This window comes from Tympanuchus pallidicinctus, unplaced genomic scaffold (genome assembly GCF_026119805.1).
Source record: "Tympanuchus pallidicinctus isolate F22 unplaced genomic scaffold, pur_lepc_1.0 scaffold5, whole genome shotgun sequence".
In the NCBI taxonomy this organism is placed as follows: Eukaryota; Metazoa; Chordata; class Aves; order Galliformes; family Phasianidae; genus Tympanuchus; species Tympanuchus pallidicinctus.
Genome location: NW_026294769.1, coordinates 11,732,073 through 11,753,860, shown reverse-complemented (window position 1 = coordinate 11,753,860; position 21,788 = coordinate 11,732,073). Strand labels below are relative to the sequence as shown.

Genomic DNA, 21,788 nt, shown 5'->3' with positions numbered 1-21,788 from the left:
TGCTTTTTGATCTATTACCAAAGGAAGGTGCGTCTCCTCTGTGCTTAGCCCTGTTGTTGGCAGTCTGAAGAGAAAAGGGAATGTCTGATTTACATGTTTTTCTTCAAAAAAAATCTCTCAAATTTAAGTGTGCCAAAGCCTCTCCTAGCATGACTTGCACTGTAATTACTTTGCAGTGAGATTAAATGAGTTGTAAATGAGTTCAGTCTGCATGTCAGTTCATCTTGCACTGAAGGAAAGATCTCCAGCTTTAGGTACCACTCCTTAAGCTTTCTGTTGCAGTGTTGCTCTGCCTTCATGTTTATCTATATGGAAATGGAAAATATAAAAGCAGATTGAAGTGATTTAAAAAATCTTTTTCACAGCATTACAATGCCTCAACACGTCAATTCAAATCATATTGAAGACTGTCAGTATGTAAAATGACAGCGATATAATAAGATTGGTATAATTTATCTTGGACACAAATGGACAGGTCAATTAAGAATGGCTTTTTTTCCTCTCACTTGCTGCTAAAGTTTTCCTGTTTTGATTCAAAGGAATGAGGTTTCTTCTAGATTAAAACTGAAGGAAAGGATTAAAAATTTGGTAAATATTTAGGAATTCCTTTCTTATGGGAGGGATGCTCTAGGTTTTGTTTTAATAAGTAATGTCAACAGTTCCATGAAAGGAATTCTTAGCATACTCTTGGCTGTATAAAAGTGTATTTTTTTTATGCTACCAGTCTTGTCTAACAGAATGAGCTATTTCTGTGCTGAAGAAACTGGCTTGATATCAGCCAAAAATTCTTCTGCACCACACAACACTTTTCTGTCTTTCTCTTGGAAGAGAGAAATGCTGTTTGGTCATCTAATTACCAGTGAAAAGTGTCTGCACTTTTGATATGTTACCAAAATAAATATATCTCCTCTATGACTAAACTGTTGGCACTCTCAAAAGAAAAGACAAGGATCATCCTTGAAGAAGGTCTCCCTGGATAAGTGTTTCCAGTCTAATACAGAAGCATGCTGAAGTCTCTCCTGCCATGAATTACATGCCTCTTAATTACTAATTACACTGAAATTTCTGTAAATGATCTTTAAAATAGTTTCAAATAGACACTGGAAATTCTTAGAGCCTTTTACTGATTATGCATTTTGTTATAAGTTGCTGATTTACTCTCAAGAGCACTGAATCTTCTTGACTCACAGTATTTAATAACCAACTTCAGTTCTTTTAGTATGGTCATGATTGTCCAAATAATCTTCATGATTGCTTCTTATTAATTTATTTATGTGTAGAACTACATACATTATTGGCATCCATCATAAAATCTGAGCTAGAAATTCCTAAATAAAATGTTTGTGCAAATATAGAATGGATATTTCAGTATTTCAAATATAGCCAGCAAATTATCTAATCTGTGTCTTTTATCTTTATGTATTTGTTAGTTTGTTTCACAATTCTTGTTATTTGTGGACATTCTGGAGAGTTACTTTTTTCTTTTTTTCCACCCAATATTTGTGAAAATCAGAAGTTTTGCTAGTAGGTATAAATAAATTTCAGTGAGAACATTGACCTCATACAATTACATCCTAACTGAAATAAGAAAAATAATTTGTGAAAAAAACACATTTAACATCATCTTATTTATAATCTGAAGATATATGTTCATAAAAATTTCGAAAATATTTTTCAATTTTTAATATGAATTTTTATTTTTCAATGATCAGTTCTTTTTCTTAGTTAGTTACCTTTATTCCTTGCATAAAAAGCAGTCATACACTGAATAGTAATGCAAATCTGTTTGTTGGTAGGCGAGTTACACAATGCAAGCAATGGTAAACCAGTGAGTTTACAAACATGAGGCAAAATTTACACAAAAAACTAAGAAAATATCTTCCAGAAATAACTACCAGCTTGTCATTGTTGAGATTCATCCATGATTCATTCATCCAGGACATGCATGAATTTTTTCATGAATGTCCTGGTTATTCCTATCTCCTAAGCTTTCTAGGTTTGCCAAGTAGTTTTGGTACATGTGAGCTAGATTCTTTTTAAAGGAAAAAAGATGTGCAAGCTTCTTTCTGTATCTAGTTACAATATGTGTTTTGAATTCTTTTATTTTTTTCTATTCATCTTTTTAGACCACCAGATCTTTCTGGAGAGTGGGAAGACTTGACTGTCTTACCAACCACCCTTTGGGTATGAGCCAAACGCAACTAAAGTCTATAAGAAACTTTCCACTGAATCATGCCTCCAATTCTTTGAAGAGTATCACAACATAAGCAATTAAATTTGCCTTGAGAACAAAAGACCTCTCAAAACTATCAATATATATTCAGTAAAAATGAATTGCATCTTTACCACGAAGCCTGTAGTTTAATTGCAGAGCAATAAACTGTGATTGTAATATATTTGTGTCTATCTAAAAAAGAATATTTACTTTAAAAAAAAAAAAAAGCTAAGGTTATTGGATGGCAAGTAATAAATACAGTAATAGTTTTTTGAGGTAAATGTACTATATGGAGAGAAATTATTTTAGTGCATCTGCTTGTGTTGTTTTATGCATGAGACTGACTAGTTTTTAAAGGTTAATGTTTTGAAATGAACTTAGTTACTTTGCAGAGCCCTGAGCATTTATAAAGACTTTAGAGGGAGAGTCTTTTGGATGAATCCAATATAATGAGTATATTGTAACCATGAAAACGACTTTTCAAGAAGCTACCAACATATGATTTGGAAAAGTATAGCTTGAGCTTTTTCAGTAAGAGCCTTATGTGAAGTTATCTGATTGTCTGTGAGAGACAAATGGGGCTTTGGGCAGTAATGGGTTTTGTCTTGAGCAATACATGTTTAGCAGTTGAGAAATTAAGTCACTGTCCAGAAAATTTATTTTCCTTACTGCCGGACTTCCAAATAAACAGAGGATTTGGGGAGCAACCTAACAGAAACCTTTTAGTGACAAGTCAGAGGATGATTAAGGGATGGATTAAGACACACGGGGCTAAACTGTTCTCCTGATTATTCCTATGGGGACATGCAAAGGCATCTTTGCAGGGTTTTGTGGTCAGAAGCAAATTTGTCCTGCCTGTGTTGCCAGGTGCATTCAAGTTCATTCTGCACTAAAATCTGTGAGACCTTGAGCTTAAGATAGTGACTTTAGTCTGAGGTGGGGTCTGTTGAGGTGAGGTCTGTTGTCATTTGATGGTTCAGAAGCCTGTATTTAGTTTGTTGCTTTTTAAATTGTTTACATCTACTTAATGTATTAAAAATATAGCCTGCTGCCTTCCTGTGGTGTGCCACTGTCTAATTTTTGTGTACCATCTGGAAAGGCAGAATAGGATGAAAAGGGACAAAACCTTCCCAAATTTTAGAATAGTCAATAGAGAAAATAAAGAAAGAAAAAAAAACCCATCCATATGTGTTTACAATTGTTTCTAACTGAATTGCAAACCCTGTCATAACAATGGAAGAAATACTCATATTTTCTATGAATATATGTTTAGAAATGCATCGTTGGGACAGTTACAAAATGTCTATAGGCCAAGTCCCACAACCAGTAGATTAGCCAGATTCGTTTTGATCAAATTATACAAAGTCTGAATTACTTACTCTAGGCTTACAATGTGCTAAATAAAAGGAAGTACTTAAATATCTATTACTTGTACAATCTGTCATTTCTTCCATACTGGTCATTTTATTTCTCTAGAAAACTCAAGAACTGTATGAATTTGACAGATACTGTCCCTGGCAATTTATTTAACGGAGGTAGATAATGATAGGTTTCTTAAGACTGAAATGAAACAATATCCCTCAAGATTTGAACGCTGCCGTTTATTATGTGGTTATTTAAAGACAAAACCTTAGCCTTGACATGTGGGTTAGTTCCTATGGACTTTAAGCAATGCAATTTCAAAACTAGAACTACATGATTGTATAATAAGGTCTGGGATAAGCAGTTGTCTGGCTTTGAATGATTTTCTAGAATATTGGCAATGAGGGAAACACAGTTCTGTCACAGGGTGTAGCTGAAGGCTTTCCTGTCCTGTGTGTCTCTAGGTGTGTTTTGAAGATGTGATGAGATGATGTAAAATTTGGAGATAGGAAAGAACTGAAGACAGGAAAAAAGTCAGGTTTTAGTATTCAAGTAATTGAGGTAACTCAAAATAATTTACTTTTAATGCTGTGATCTGACAGTGCTAATGGGGTGACTTGCCTTAGCCACCGTTCTCCCTCATCTTCTCTATTTCCTCAATGCAATAACTGTACATCATCTTTGTAAAAGAAAGAAATCCTCTGAGATTCAAATCTTCTGAGATTAACTACTGAATATTTATTAGAGGATTTTGTTAAAAGGAAAAAAAAACTTTGTAGAGAGAGAACTAGTGTCAGTGAAAGAACAAATTAAGAAAGGAAAGAGGAGTGAAAAATAACAATCTGCTGTGAATGTAATAAAATAAGCTGGGAAACTGAGTGGCCATGATAAAAATTTTGGAAAGAAAGAAGTGAACGTGAAAGAATAGTGAAAGTGTAGAGTTGGGCAGTTGCCATGAAAACTGAGAAAAAGGGAGAGAAACTGGAAGAAGGAAAGGCCTATGGGAGGGAATATTGCCAAACCCAAGGGAAATGGGAAGAAAAAAAAGAAATAAGAGAAAAATCAGCAAAGAAATTGAATGAATGTAGGGAAATTTAGAAAATTCACAAATCGTAGATTTTGTTAAATAGGTTTATTTAAAACTGCATATGAATGGTAAAAATTACAATATGTAGAGTCTTTTATTTGAGATCTGAAGCTCTTCAAGATCATTACAGTTAAGGAGTAAACCAAGACAAGCTGGCCAGCATGGTGAGGATGAAAGTCAATCTATCACTACCAAAATGTGGGAAGTGGAGATAGATTTCATACTTCTGTTTAAAATACTAATTTTATGTTTAGTTGTCATAACTATTAGTAACTGTAAAAAGCAAATAACAATGGAGACCCATATTTTGCCTTTGGAGTATATTATCTTCCACTTAATTAGCATAGGACACAGTGTTTTAATGAAAAATATCTTAGATGACCTTTTGTAACAGGTAAATTGGATAAAGTAAGCTCCAGTAGAGTACTGTCATTTATATGAACTGGAAGCATTCTGTATTGCAATGAAAGCCATTGTGTATCTGGGAAAATGTGTTGGGAAAAGTCAACAACTGTGCAAAATATTAATGCCAAATATTAGTGCCAAATCTACCACTTAATGTATGATGGAAACTTTGGCATGTTTGAAAATAGTGTTGTATCAATGACGTAGCTGTGATCAGAGGTTGCCTGATCTTGAAATTATTTCCCACTTGCCAAAATTACTGAAACAAGGAGATTTCTGTGTGTGTTATTTTTTGTGTTGTTGTTTGTATGTTTTGCTTAAAGGATCTTCTCATTTCCTTCTTTCTGCATGGAAGAGGGCACCCATGGTTAAGCGTCCCTTTGTTTTTTTCTTAGTTCTGCTGGAAGCCTTTCAGATTTACCACTACTGAGACTGTTTTCAGGCCAGATCAGAAGACACTTTTTCTTATTCAAGATTTTTCTACTTCATTGTAGGTGTCTATTTATGTGATCATTTTTTCTGGGCATCTGTGCAAACATTTCTGTTGCTGACTATGTGTTTGTGTATTTGCCCCCTTGTGTTGCTGACTATGCTGAGCATAGTCAGTTTTGTCTATAAGTGACTGCAATTTCTAGAAACATCAGCTTCAAAGCTCTTGCATGAGGTAATACCGTGTACAAAAAGAGCAACTGACAGTAATGTAAAATATATATGAAGTTTGCAAAAGCTTTTTTTTCTCTGAGCTGACAAACATTTACACTGTGCTGCCCTGTTGTTTTTTTTTTAAACTGATTTTTTGGTAAATTTGCTGAACATTTTTATGTGATATTTAAATCATGATGTTAATGAGTTTCACTTTCTGACAAATTTAGGCAAAGAAATTTCTATAAATATGCTTAAATCTATAAATATGCTTGATCAGCTCAGAATTACTTTTAGAAAATTTTTGTCTTTGCTTTGAGATCCGTATTTGGCGTGGGTACTGACTAACATCAGTACTTGCAGAGTATAGACTATTGTGACTGAGATATGACCTGAAAAAGGACAAAAAAACTCTGGGCCAAAGTCATAGTGTACATTCCATTAGAAATATTTTGGAGAAAAACCTTATTTTCATATTTAATGAAATGTTTTGAAAGCTCACACATTAATGAAATGTCAGTGACTACAGTGCAGATACAAACCATCCAAGCGTAGATTTACTACCTTTACTTATTCCTTTATCTGATTCATTTGAATACTGCATGCAGCTAATTGCTTCAGTATCAAATTTAATATGAAACAAATGATACATGCATGAGTGCAGGTCTCGAAAACACTGTCCTTGTGAGTTAACTATGTCAGTACAATTATTAATCAGATATCATTTATTGGAGCTGGATTTTAGCAAAGCTTTCAAGACTACTTTACAGAAGGTAGTGTATTCATTGGTGACAACAGCTTTAGTTCTATATTTTTGTAAGTTTCTTTTCAGACAACTACCTGACATTTCAGTAATGTAAGGATATAAGTTCATAGTCTGCACTAATATTTTTAGTACCAACATTTCCAATTATCTTTTGTAATTTCTCTGTGAAGAGTTTTCCTGAAATATCCACAACATAAGTTTTTTTCTTTGCTTTCTTTTTTGTTTTGTTTTTAGATGGATTTTCTTTCCTTTGTTCAGAGCAATTCACATAAATTATAAGATTATTTTTAGCTTTGAAAACAGTAGGCACATTTGTGAAATCCTATTGAGCATTAACCAAATGATTTTTATTTGGTCAACAACTGCAAAGAAAAGTTTACTCTGGTTTACCATTATAATATTCTTCTTAGAGGGAAAATGTAGGATTTATTTTCTCTTTTTACAGATCACTTCAGTTTATTTTTACTAGCTTGAACAGGGCCATTCTCAGATCTGAATATTTTCCATGTTTTTTCAGGATGGATTTATTATGTGAATCTTTCATGGTTAATATTTATCTTCTCCCTTAAGAATTAAGGGTGTTTATGCAGGTGAGTGCTCACTTTTGGTCTTGGTAGAGCTAGTAAACTGTTAGGATCTTTGTCAAAATGCAGAGTCAGAATAACGAATTCACACATTTGCCTTGGACAAAATAATAGATTCCCTGTATGGGAGATGCAATCCTACCTGGAATAAAAGAAAACTCTCCATATTCAGTAAGAGAGTGACTAGGAAGCCCATTTTCAGTTTTTGGCACAGAGATTCAAACTGTGCAAATCTTATCACTGTTAATGAAAGAAGTACACCTAAATCAATGTATATTTTCCAAAGGTCTTTTCCTCCACCTTATGTTTTTATAACAGAGATGTCACGCTCCAGTTTATAGGATGGAGAGGAGGTTCTTTGATATCTGTATACCCAGCGTGAGATTAAGAAACAATGGTTCAAATGTTTGTCCATTTTATTACAAATCTTAATCTGGAGGTGGGAAAGAAGAAGATGGACACTGAATTAGGTTGATGGGGAAGGGAAGGAGGGTGATAGAAAAGATAGGAAAGAAGAAGCAAGGAGTCTTTATAGGAAGCATGAGGGAGATAGTCACCACCATGGATCCAGTGTGGTTCATAGTTCAGTCATTGATATTCAGTAGTGGCGGATCATCGGTCATTGTTCTGTTGGCAACAACGGTGACCGTGGTGATGGTGGCCACTTTTCAATGGTAGTACCAACTTATCTATAAGTCCAAAGTGGTTGAGTCAGCTCTCCTTGGAGTGGCAGCTTCTGGCTCTGGACTCTCAGCAGGAACTCATTTGTTCCCATCTTCCAGGCCTTGCCAGCAGATAAGAGAGAGCAGGGATGTCCACCTGCATCCTGTTTTTCAGAGAACACAATGGTATCGTTCCCCAACTTTTCCATACGAAGCTGGAGCTGTTTAGTCACAGGCCAGATTTTCTGCCAGTAAACACTCCTGAATACTCTCTTCCGCAGGCAATCAGCTCTGGAGTTAGGTGCTTTCAATTGTCCACAAAGTGATGTTGATTGTCACATGGTAGCATCCGTCACTTGCCTTCTCAATAAATCAATCTGAGTCTTATCACAAGAAATACCTCAGGAAGCAAGCTTTGAGCTAAAAAACAAAGAAGGATTCTCACTAGAGGCGAGAAAAGAATGGCTATGAACCCTTGCATGTTCACCAACAAATCCACTTTTGTGAAGTCCTCTTTCCTAGATGATATTTTTGCTTACCTGAAATTATGCTTGGTTCTTTCGACCATGCTCAGAACTTGAGTACTCAAAAATTTTGTAAAAGAACAGGTAGAATATTAAAATATGGTCAGATTTGTAAGGCCATTGATAAGTCGGTGCAGGACTTCAAAGTTTTGGAGAGGTAATGATGTAATTCCTACCTGAAAAAATTTTATTAAGAGGCTGTTTAGTGCAAGATTTTCTGATGCGATCTATAAAAAATCTTTCAAAGGCAGGAAATTTGAGTAGTTTTTGTAGCCATAATGGCTTTGAAAAATTAACTTTTATGTCCATGAAAACTCATGTTAAAAAAATTGGTTATTTTTATTTCCTTTTTTTTTTTTTCTCTGACAGACTTGGATCCTGCCTATTTTATACTTGCTCATCCTCCATGTGACCCAAATATGGCTCTTTTTAGGATATGCTTTTTCTGAAAAAATGAAGATATGAATCATAGAATGGGTTGGAATGACCTCAAAGATCATCTAGTTCCAAGCCCCTGCCATGGGCAGGATTGCCAACAACTAGATCAAGAACTCAATCAGGTTGTCCAGGGCCCCATCCTGCCTAGCCAAGAACACCTCCAGGGATGGGGTATCCATAGCTTCTTTGAGCAAACTCACCACCCTTTCTCAGAAAAGCTTTCCCCCTGACATCTAATCTAAATCTCCTCTCTTTTAAGACCATTCCCTCTTGGCCTATGAAAGAAGGAAGCATGCTTATCATAGCTTTTGCAGTTTGTATTCATGCAAAAGTATGAATATATAGTCTACTACTAATAGTAGACTATACATTTGTTGCTTGTATAGTCTTGCCTTCTGAGAAGTATGTCTAGCTCATCCAACATATTCAAATTTTGAAGTTCTATCTCTGCAGCCTCTATTCCCTTCTGATGTTCCTTTTTTAAAAAATATTTATGTATATGTTTTCCTTTCTGACTGGCCTACAATTGCAAGAAAGCATGGAGTTCCCCTAGATCCTGTGTCAAACTGATTGATCTCTTGTGGCTATCCAGTATAATCTAGGATATCTCAAATGCAAGATAGCTGTGCATTAGCATTTAGCCTGTGCTCACAGTACCCTGCTTCTAAGATGGCCATGCTCTTCTTTCCCAGCTGCAGCAGATAACTGCAGTTTTGCAGGCTGCTGTTCACTATAGCAGAAATCAGTGATGTTGAGACATGACATTTTTGACTTTAACATTTTCTGTGTACTGGAATAGAAATGTTTATATGTAAATGAATATTAGATCACATTATAAGGGAGTATCTGTGCTGTAAGAATTGATTTGAGTCAGTCATGAGGCAAGGAACACATTTTCCTGCTGCTGGCAGAGTGTTGTTTGTGAAGATGACAAACTGCTCACCCTTAACATAACCTTGTAAATACCTCTTAGCAGTGTGGATTGAAGAATCCTTCTGAAGAAATCCTTCTGAAGAAATAAAATCTCCATAAAGTAGGTTTAGTAATTTCTGGCTGTGCCTGTCACATCAAACAATATTCCTCAGCCCTTGCTTTGGGCTTTTTTTCAGTCTTACTTGTCTTCATGAGCCAGGCATCCTTTACTACATCACATTTGACCTTGGTAGATTTACAATAAACCTCATCCGTAATAGCATTATTATGATTTTGCCTGATCTTATTTTTCTTCATATTCTAGTGATGAGAGAGATTGTTTCTTTTTCATAATATTTCTCTTTATATCTTACCATACTTTCACATTGCTTCTCTCTCTCGTAATGTTTTTTCTTATACAGGCTAACCTTCATCTAAGCCTGTCTTTAAACATTACACATAACACTATGAGAATTGGAAAAAAAATCTCCTGTATACAAATCATTGCCATTAAGACCACATTAGCGGGGAAAAACTCTAGTTGTACTGCTGTGATTTTGGATTTGTCCATATAAATTTGAATTTCCTTAGTAGCATTGTTGCAAACATTGCAGAAAGGGAAAATAGGCAAGACTTGAAGACTGGCTGACTAAATTAAATCTCTAAATCTATATCTGAACATGTATAAATGTATCCTTGTTTTTAAAGCTGAGGAACCATGCTTGAAGGAACACAAAACTGTCTTAAGCTCAGCCCAATCTGATTTAAAGCTCTCTTATATTTGGAAAAATGAATGTTTTAAGATCCTGTTTTTAAAAAATGCTGTTCTTTGCTTCTTCTGTAAGATGCATTTATATGGTGCTAAGTAGATTTATCTGAAGAAAAACAGAGAAAGAGCTTTTTTTTTTTTTTTTTTTTTTTTTTTCCCAGAACTGGTGCTTCAGTAATTTTGACTTGTATTAAACAAATGAGTATATTTCATGGAATATTTTATTATTGCTCATTCAGTACATAAGAACTATAACACCACTTTTCTCCTGGATAAGCTTGTCATGTATTAAGTTGTTTGCGTCAGGCAGCAGCATATTTTGACACTCCCGAAGCACGTTATGTTCAATCTTTTAATATCTGGATGTCGTAATAGCAATCCAAGTTTGGGCTGCCCGCAGATCCCATCCGCCTTTGCAGCACATGCCACTGGGATTCTTCAGTAGGGAACTATGACTTTTTTATCGTTAGGCACTATCCACAAGAAGTTACATGATAGAGTAATTGGATTTCCCTTTTGGTGATGGTGTGAACTTGAGACTGTACAAAGACTGGGTGGGTAACCCCATCTGCCTGCCTTTTGCTGCTTGTATCATGCCCTTGGTACTTTCCTCTTTCATTTTTGTCTAGCAATTGGATGATGTTCATGCAAATTATGTGAAATTGGTGTAAATGGCTAATGAGTTTAGATTCAGTGGAGCTCTCACATCAGTATTTGATAAGCAGTCATACATATCCTCATGTTCATCTTTTCCGTGCCAAAAGTATGTGATACTTTTTAGGGAACTACATATAGTGTATTTACATGTCATGAACTGAAGAAAAAAATTGCTTTACAGTTTATTTTCAAAATTCTTTCGTACTTGTGTGTTCAGAAACAAAATTATATGAAACAGTCTGTTTTATTTTCTTGAAGAACTTGCTACTTGGGAAAGTTAAATTATTTTTTCTGTGATTTGATAGAAGTTAAGACAAAAATAATAAAATGTGTTATGAAATACATTCTGTGTTTTAGCTGTTTATTCCCACAGTGCATATAGCTATGGAACACCAAGAAGTTTGTGAAAACATGAAGTGAATTGTAAGTGGAAAAACTTGGGGAAGAAAAGATTTTTCTTTAACAAGGACAGGCAGCTAGTCTCATTATTTTATATCTAGGTGAGGATGTCTATGGCTAGACTTTATGTTAACATGTTTTGCTTGCAGAAACAATTAATAATCCCGTGTGAGATACAATTGGATTTTTTGTACTATTCTGACAGCTTTTAAAATCCTATTTTAAAAAAATTTCTTGCACCAATTTAGCTGCAAATCAGGTGTTTCTCTTCACAGTTCTCATTGTTATATTACCTTCTTGGCTGGGATTTTGACAATTTTAATTCTGTATTGCAAAGACTTCTTAGGTAAGAGTAAATGTCATTTATTTTTGGAGCTCTCGCTAATGTAGTAGCTAAATGCCCAAAATGTATTTAAAAAGAATTACTGTAGATAATTTTGGATCTGATCAAAGGTATCAGTGGAGCATCAGAAGTGTCTGTTTATCGCCCTAAAACTTCTCTGTTTTAATGAGTTTGTGCCTTTCAGTCCCATCTTTCCTCATAGGAGAGGTGCTCTTCTAGACTTCTAGTTACTTCCATGGTCTTTCACTGCATTATGTTCATGTTTCTCTTATGCTGGGGAGCCCAGAACTGGATGCAATACTCCTGGTACCTGAGCAGAAGAGAAAGATCACCTCCCTTGAACTGTTGGCAGTACTTTCCCTAGTGTAGCCAAGAATACTGGTAGCCATTAGCAAAAATCTTACAGGACTAAGTGTAGCCATGATTTGTCTCTCTCCATGGAATCAGCTATTTTCAGTAACTACTAGAAATGCTATTACTTCCTTTACTTCAGTGATTGTTTGTTTATATACTGCTGGACAGTTGCTATTACTGTTAACTGTTACTATCATTGATTATTCAAGTCCCAGTTAATTTCTTCTGAATCACTATTACTCCAGAATTTTGCTGATGGTATTTATAGTCCATAGAGTGGAAACTCAGAAGAGATTTCTGGCCCTTCACAGTATATACCAGGATGGGAGCTTCGTTACATTCAGCTAAGTGCCAAAGTTGCCTATCTTCATAGTTAAGTTTATGAAAATATAAAGTATCAGGAAATTGTCTTATTTATCTTAGATCTTTTTTTGGAGTCAGCATTTTCTTCTTGAGCGTGTAGATGCTAGAAAGTCAGCATTCAAGCATGAGACTCTCCTAGTTAAAGATTTTCAGCTGCATCTACCACCTCATTTCATTGAGGTAGAATTATTAGAGTAGTGTATTCCATGAACTGTGCAGTTCATGAGCAATAAAATTTTAATCCACCTGCATGGTAATTGTGAGAACTGTAAGAATGTCTTTTTAACTTCATATCCCTGCCACCTTAAATTCTGCCATATGCCTGTGGAGAGAGACAAATTAGATTTAGTATTAGCTACCTTGGGAAGATGTGAGAGTAAGAGGAACAAAGTTAGATAATAGGAAAGTTTAAGGATTAATCTAAACCTTTCCAATGTTCTCATCCATCACTCTGAGAATGAGAGAACAGTATATTGTGCACAGAGATTGAATACACTAATCAGCAGCTTCTTGGGTGAGAAATGCACTAATAAAAATATATTTCAAGTGAAACATGATCTGAAAACATTACTGTGTGTCTAGGCCAGATGAATTCCCATTTGCATTTCCCTCCCAGTTTAGGGAGTGGAAAGAAACATCAGATTTATCTCCAGCCATGAATAAATAACTGTGCAAAGAAGCCTTGCTAAGGGTTCCAAAGATGTCAGTGAACATCATCTGTTTTCACTCAAAGAAGTAGCTGTCAAGTCATATTCTCCAGATGACTTCCCTAGTACCCAGTAGTGTCCAGAGTGCTCTTCAATGCTTGAAGTTACATTATCATGAGTGGAATGACCATTTTGAGCACAGTGAGCACCACATCAGTGTTTTAGATTGATTTGGAAACCGGCCTGTTACACGTGTTAGAACTCTTGAATTCTGTTTTGCCTTTGTTCTGTAGATGCAATAATCAAATAAGAAGAAATTTGTAGCTGCAAATGTAGTACTAAATAAGAGCTTAATGCTGCTGCTCTGATTTCTGGGGTTTTTAAACTCCCAATGTAGTAGACATAACTGAAGGAATCAAAAACCATTGAAAAGATTGCATTATATATTTTATGTTCTTGACAGTACTACTTAATGTACTGGAGAAGTGGTTGCTATATTTTTACAATGTACAAACATGCTTTCTTTGCTCCTGAAGAAGGCAGGGTTTATCTCTGTTTCAATAGCCTGTCTTTTTGACACAATAGGAACTGCTATGTGAGGGTAGATCAGAGGTCCAATTTGTCCTGCCTTCATCCTTGCTTGCATAAGTAGCCCTTAAGGAGAAGATGCATTTTTTGCATTTCATTTCCAGTTCTCATCATCTACACGGACTCTTCTGAGCTGTAGATTTTGTCTGGAGCATCTTGTTTAATCACACTGATGGCCTTATATTTCTTCTTAAACTAAATAGGATTTATCTTCTTTAACTAACTTGCATGTTTAATCTACATGTGCTATGGCAGTGTGTATTGCATCTAGGTGTCCATGCACTAGAAAATAAATTATTTTTGTTTTTTTTTTCTGATTATTTAATTGGTTATTTGCAGGAGCTGTCTGATAATCAGGAAAAAAAAAAAAAAAAAAAAAAAACAGAAAAAGATGACAACACAAAGAAAATCATTACAATCATCCCCAGTTTAATTTCTCCTCAGATTTCATGGTTTTTTGTTTTTTTTTTAAATTTAGAATATTCCTCTATGACTATATATATGTGTGTATGTATATATACATATATTTTTCACATAGCATGGCTTATACAGTAGAAAAATTACACAGGTGATTGTTCTTCCTTTTAAGCAATTTCCAATGTTTTTTTTTTCTCCTTCTCTGGATGGAGCCTTGAGTTTTCAAAGGGATCCAGATGACAAGATGTCTCCTTCAGTTGCTGTCAGTAGATTCCAACAGTGTAGATGAAGTGTTAAGATTGTGGGTTTTTTTATGTATGCACTTTTCTATTTTGAATTTCTACTTCTGCTTTTATCACTGTATTATTTCTTAGCCTAATCAGTATTGCAAGAGCCTTTGCAGCTTTTTGCACTTGCCTTGTATATTAATGATCCCAACTAATTTGTATCTTCAATTCATGAGTCATTCCCTTTCCAAGGTCATTTATAAAGATTTTGATGGGAGCAGTTTCATATGCAATCCTCCTGGTAACTACCCTTTTTCTTCCACAGAATGAGGCAGTCATATCATTCTATCTTATGTTTCCTTTAATAAATTAAATGAAAAGAGACCTTTCCTTTATCTGCAGCTGAATGTTAAAAGGAAACACTAGTGATGGGAATTTTGATGCTTTTTGGAAATTCACGTACACCATGTAAACCAATTGTTTTTAAGTGCCTACTGAAGATTTCTCATTGGACTTCAAAGGGGTAAACCGAATTGAACTAGAATACCTGTGGTGAATCCAAAACAAGGAACCTCAGTGTATATCCTAAGGGATTTGCAAACACAGTTTTTATAGAATAATCTCAGTTATAAAATATGGCTGCAAATTGGATTATCAATCCTTAACTAACACAGCCCCTCATAAATATACATATATTTGTATACCTGAATAGGCATACATATATATCTGAGGCTTTAATTTGGAGAACATCTGTCATTCAGATTTAGTAGAAGGTGTAACTTGCTCTATCACTTATTGAAAATGGGGTGAACTGCTGTGAATGTAGCTCAAAATCTTTTTGCTGGTAGGCAGAAGCTAATTATTGAGATTGGTTTTTTAAATTTTTTTTTCTATATTTACAAACAAGTTTTTAGAGTACAGCTGCACTCTAAAGACTCAGGCTCAAAGTTCCTAAAGACTTGTTATGTATGTGATTATTTTTTATTTGTGGTATTTTCGGGAAAACAGAGTGTGATTTTGCATATGTGACAGAGATGAATTGTATTGTTTAATGTGTAATCAGGTGAAGATCATATGCTAATAAGACCTAACTCTAGTAGATATTAAAGGCCTTCTAAGGGTGATCATCTGTTAAAGGTTTCTGGTTTATTGACATTGGGTTTCACAAATAATGGCGGTTTTTTAAACTGAATTGTCAGTCAATGCTTTGAAGACTCTGCTACTAGTATAAGTAAAATAAATATATTAATATATCAGGCACTTCTCAGGAATTCTCACATCTTTTTAACTCTTAGGGAAGAAATAAGGTATAATTTTGTTCTCTGTATTTGTTGCTGATTAACATGGAATGAGAACAAGTGGCATAAAACTGGAACTTGTTTTTACTTAACGTCACAACTCTTCTGCAGTGCTAAGGACACTGCAGGCATTTCACATTTGTAAAATTATATCTAAAATTCTGGCACTTCATTATTGAAAGTCTGCGTTGCTGTTATAATTTTCTTACACAGTGTCATCGAGTTCCAGTATTTTGTGATATAGGGAATGCTCTGCGTGAAAGAGATAAATTGCTCTAAGAAACTAAATCTTTATTTGTCTTAAAAAAAAAAAAAAAAAAAAACAACCTGTTCCTTCAGTAGAAGCATTTTGGTAGTTTGTTACCAAAAAGTATACTGAATTAGATACACTCAAAGTGAGTGCTTGTCTAATAATGCACTTTTATTGCATTTTTGTTACTTTATTTTATCCTGGGAAAAAACCCAGGGAATACCTTAACTGTATGTATTGCCTTCAGTTTTTCTTGGAGTGAAATAGGGAAAAAGCTGAAAATATGTTACACTGAAAAAAAAGCTGTGAACAGTGTGACAAAAACAAATTACACCTGGTCAGAAAACATGCTGACAAATGTTGGACCTTCTCTGAAATAATCAAATAATTCTAACATGTTATTGTCTGGCTTTCTTGGACTAAGGGTTGTGGGACAAAAGATTCATTGAATGAAAAAAGTGAGTTTGATGTGATGTCACTTTGGGTGACAAAAATATTCATGTACATAGGTCACTCCAAAAGTAATGCCTTCTAATTATTTGCATGGAAACTACAGAAGATACACAATAGCATTTGATAGAACGAATTTTCAGTTACAAAACATTATTTTTCAACATGGTCACCACTGTTAGCTATGCATTTTTGCCGGTGATGAACAAGAGCTGCCTTGACACACCCATAAGCATCTGTGTAACCAATCTGGAATGTGGTTTTTCTTTCAGTTTGTTGCTGCTACTGCTGAAATGCATCACCCACCACTGTGCACACCTCCACTGTTTGGTCTTCATAAATGTTCAGCAAGCATTAATGAATGTTAATGGGTGCCATTTTTTCTGCATGAAGGAATTAAATTCCATGCCTTTTCTTCATATGCACTCCCGTGTTATATTCCATTTTGTCAGACTGCCTCTCTAGTGCCATCTCTCATCCAACAACGAAAAGTGATGAAATATTATTGGGAAGGTTCAATCTCTACCGCCATATCACCACCATCCACCTCTGATGTTGTGGACCAACGTAATAAGATAGGAAGCATTACTTTTGGAGCATCCCTCATAAACAAGCAAGGAACTTGCTCATTTCTCATTTGAAGGAATGTGGAGAGTGGGGCTTTAATTCCAGAAAAATCCACTGTTGAGCACCCCTCGTTTCACTATAAATTATAAATAAAGTGGTTTGTGTTTTGTTTTGTTTTTCCAAAAGAATTGACATAGAAGCATTTTTTCTGAATGGATGGCCATGCATGTTAAACATCTTTTGAATGTGTCGTACTCCACAACAGAAGGGCAACACACAGCTCACTGTGGCGCGGAAGTATAGGCAGATATATTAAGATACAATGATTAATGATTAAGATAAAACTGAGTCTTAGTCATATCAGAAAGTCATGAAGGATAGATTGTGACTTCCATTTATGCCATTCACATTATACATCACACACGGTGCCTTTATCTGCAGAGAAATTAAAATACTCTTTGTTGACATGTACTAAATTGAAATACGTATCATAATTGCAGTGATTAAAGGAAGGACTCGTACAGCTTTGTTTCTTAGTAACTGCAAAGTGTTAGTTACAGTGACAATTGGTTTTCCAACATGGTATTTAACAATTTAAATAAAGAACCCTTATAAAAATATTCACATTTGTATTCTCATATGCTTGTTTGAAACTTTCTTCACTAATACAAATGTATAAAACTCTTAATACAATTTTAATTTTATTAAACACTCAATAGAATTTAAATTCTTTTGATGAACAGTTGAACGGGTAAAATGTACTGGAAATTTCTTGCAAGAGCTTAGTCTTTTTCTCATCAAACAACACACTTGCCTGATGCTTCTTGTCTGTTTTTTATAAGAAAGTTTGCTCAAATCTGTGTTAGTGCCCCTGTTACCTGACATGATGGTTTAGTTAATATAATATTTATTGCATTACTTTTAAGCTTCTACATTTACTATTGTGTTGATCTTCAGTGCTGATTCCTACTTGGCTTTTCAATAGGTTACCATTCATGTATAAATTTTGTTACATCTAATTCACCTCGGAGTATTTGAGTCTTTTGTACTAACACTTATCCTCTGAAGGTGGGAACTGAGTGTCCCTAATGTGACAAAATAATGCCAATATAATAGCACTAGCAGCAGGAAGCCCAGAATGATGTTCTCATGGAGATGAACAAGGATTTGGAGTATTTTTTTTCTAGAGAGATATAATTATTACTGTTTTTAGTGTTCTTTTATTTCTTAATTATTTACCAAAGGACCAGTTATCACCGAGGCACCTCACAGTATTTGTACTAAGTCCACTAATCAGCCTTGATAAATAATGTTTCCTTATTCAAAAGAAACCAACAGAAATATATATTCTAACACCAGTAACAAGCTCTTCGCATCTCCCTGGTGGGTTAGTTAGGAAATTAATACTCTATATAACTCTAAAGTTCATGAGTGTAAGTATCTGCTAGATTAGTATTTGTCCCTAAATTAACAACTTTTAAACTGTCAGATATACTGCTTTTCAGTATGTGCAGGGTCAGTCTCCTCAGTGTCCAGGAAAAATTCCTGTGAAGATAAATGCTTCAGTTTTAAAGGGATATTTTCATTCATGCTTATAGCCAGATAATAAATCTCTTCACTCCAACATTGCATACAATGGTGTTGCATTTCTTTCTGCTTTAAAAATCAGTTTTTTATTTGTTTGTTTCCTTCTTAGAAAAAAATTTTTTACATGTATTGCTAACTGTTGAGACCTTGCTATCTGAAAACTCTTTTTCAGGGTATATTTCTGCTTGTTGAAAAAGGTGGAACACATAAAACATGCAAACAAACAAACAAACAACAAACCAGCAAGCAGAATATATATATACTTCTCCATGTAAATTATAATAATATGAATAGAGTTTACATTTTAACATGAGTTTACATATTTTAAGATAAACAAGTATGTATTTTAAAATTTATAGATCTTATTTCACATTTCATGCACATTCCATATTTTTAAATTGAGCTGTGCTTCTACACAAATAGTCCCAGTTGTGTATGAAAAGCTTTATTAGTTTCCATGATTCTCAGGGGTCCAATCTGAAAGCAGCGGTGCTTGCTTGGAGGAAGGCTTCTATATGCTCATGTTTCATTCCAGGTACGAATGTGGTTGCTAGCCAGTACATATAGGCTGACTATGGAGAAGGATGCATATGCATTATTTTTCCATTATTTTTCTCATGAATCTGTAGGTTTGTAACTGGTTGAGTTATAAACTGATTGATTTCCCACATGTCCATTTTTTAAAAAATATTGAAGTATTTGTAAGGATTTTAAGTATTTTAAGTTACACCTCAAAAGATAAGTGATACTGCAGCTGATAGTAAGATTTAAAACTATGAATATGATAATAATCAAAATAATCAAAAGCTATGACTAAAGATAAGCACCCACCCTCCCCTCTTTGAGATCATTAGTTGCTACTGTGCCTATTTTATCTCTTTTACTTACTGCATATCTTGAAATCTTTTTTTTTTTTTTTTAATTTATTTTTATATTCTAGTATGTACAAGCTCTATAACATTATTTGGTAGCAAAAGCTAGAATTTTCTACAAACCTAGTTGGTATAACTTTTGGGGCATAATATGAGAAGAAATATTGGAAGACAGAATGGATCTATGGTGTTTAAATTTCTGTCAGAATTTCTGTGTAACAGCCTAGGAATCCTGTGTGAAACTGGAAATATTTCCCTTTAAGTCCTGTACAAAATGTTTTGGGTTTTTTTGCAAGAAAAATTGAAGCAAAAGAAATAACAAGACCCATAGGTGCAAATATATACCAGTGCAAAACACTTAAAAAATGTTGTTTTATGCACTTTAGAAACTATTCTTTTGTGAGCAACAAGGAAGTGATTTGATTTCTAGAAAGAAGTAATTTTCAGTTCTTAGCAATCTTATGATTTTAGAAAGATTTTTGAGAGTTCTATAAAATGATCTTCGGAAACAGGGAGATTTTTCCTTATTTCTACTAGTAGGACATTCAAGGATAGAAAAAATGTGCTGCTTGTGTGCAGTTGTAGTAGAGATATTTCCAAACACATATACCTTCTTCTACTGCACTGAGTATTTTGACAGATTTTTTTTGCAGCCTGTCCTTCTTGTAAGATATTCATACAGTAGTAAGAGTTTACCTTTTCTTTTTTTTCTTAGAAAAATAATTCTAGTACTATTCATGATATCCAGCAGCATTCAAAATAGTTGTTGGATTGGAACATGCAAAGTTTATATCTTTGTTTGTTTCCAGTTATTATCTCCTATAAAATGAACTTGCTGCCCATTCTTGTTAGATGGGAAAAGTAAAAGTTCATGCAGGGATTCTCAGGAGCACATGGGGAGATTGTTGTCGTAGAAGTGGTAGGCTTGATGATGAGTGCATTGCAGGAGATCATTTACTAGTTACAGTATTAGTTATATGCTTGTCTTGAAATGCCCCTAATTGGAAGAGGCTTAACCTTGCATTATTTGATGATAATTAGTAAACTAGTGTTGATTTAACTTTGCCAAAAGAGATAACTGCTCTTCAGAAAGCTACTTCTACTTAATGAGGAAATTTAAATATGTTTTTGGATATCTTAGAAAATAGTGAGTATATTTTGCACTGTTAATAATTAAAAGAGATGAATTAACTGTGAAGTCATTGATCTTCTAAATCTTAGACTGCTGTGTGATGTCCGAAGGCATTTGCTATTTTGTCCACTTTAAATTTTATTAAGTATTCCATTAGTAACAAGTGAAAACATTTGCACTGTCATTGAGTATTGTAAAATCCCTAGTGGCTGTGATGATTAATTTGTATTTCTATTTGTATCTGATTTGAAGTAATATTTACTTCAGGATTCCATCTTATGGTTGTAACTTCTTCCTGAATACAAGCTAGACAACGAACAAAGAAAAGAAGCCTGCCACTAAATAACAACAACAGAAATGCTTAGTGGTAAATCATAATTGTCAAGGTAGGACTCCTGTGTGAAGCTGGAGGAAAATTAATATACATACAACAGAAAAATCTTACAGGAAGAATGCCTCATTCAGAGACATTATATCTAAACTTCAGGGGCAAGTTATATTTAAAATCATACGTAGCCTGAATCAGCTTCAGAAATCACTTTATCTATTCATATCCCATGTGCATTTCTTCTGTTACACGTCTGTGGTTTTGCAGGAATGTACAAGTATCTACACAGTGTGTATTCTATAATATGAAAAAAAAAAAAAAAAGTATCAGACAAAAGGGCAAAATCCTTTGGGGAAACCTACAAACTCCATCTGATTTTTTAGGAACTTCTGAGCAGAGTATATCTTTGAGGCAAAGGTTTCAAATCCTGTATTACATAGATGGCATATGTACTTCATGACACTTAAAACAGGAAAATAAATATCAATACTTTTGTTATGACATCAAATATTTGGTGCTTTTTTTTTAGTTGGGCATTTTCTAAAGCGTGAAACACTACTGAGTTCTGGCTGTTTACACATGAATATATATTTATGTAGGTGATGAGGGCTGCCTAGAAAATAATGCCTCCTATTTTATGATGCTGGTCCACTACATCGGAGGTGGATGTTGGTGGTATAGCAATAGAAACTGAGCCTTCCCAGTAAGATTTCATTACATTTTATGTCTCTGATGACTTACTGTATGGGAACTGTTGAGCCATGGCCTGAACAACTGATTGGTGGGAGTTCAGCTGTGTGATCAGAAGGGGTGGGGGAAGGTTCTCTTTTTGGGGATCTCTTCTTTTGGAGTTTTCTACTGTGAGCTTAGGACACAGGTAAGCATTTCATTTTTGATTGTCTCTTTCTGTCATGATAATTTTTCTAACTATAAGCCTGTAAAA

General features: G+C 34.5%; 1 long non-coding RNA gene across 1 annotated transcript in view; it reads left to right on the top strand.

Moving 5' to 3' along the window:
• The first annotated feature begins 21,663 nt into the window (after positions 1 to 21,663).
• The window catches only part of LOC128091298 (uncharacterized), a 38,288-nt gene continuing 38,163 nt past the window's right edge, over positions 21,664 to 21,788 (top strand). Inside the window, exon 1 of the long non-coding RNA XR_008211335.1 lies at positions 21,664 to 21,722. This is a non-coding gene — a long non-coding RNA (uncharacterized LOC128091298). The remainder of the gene's footprint in view (positions 21,723 to 21,788) is intronic.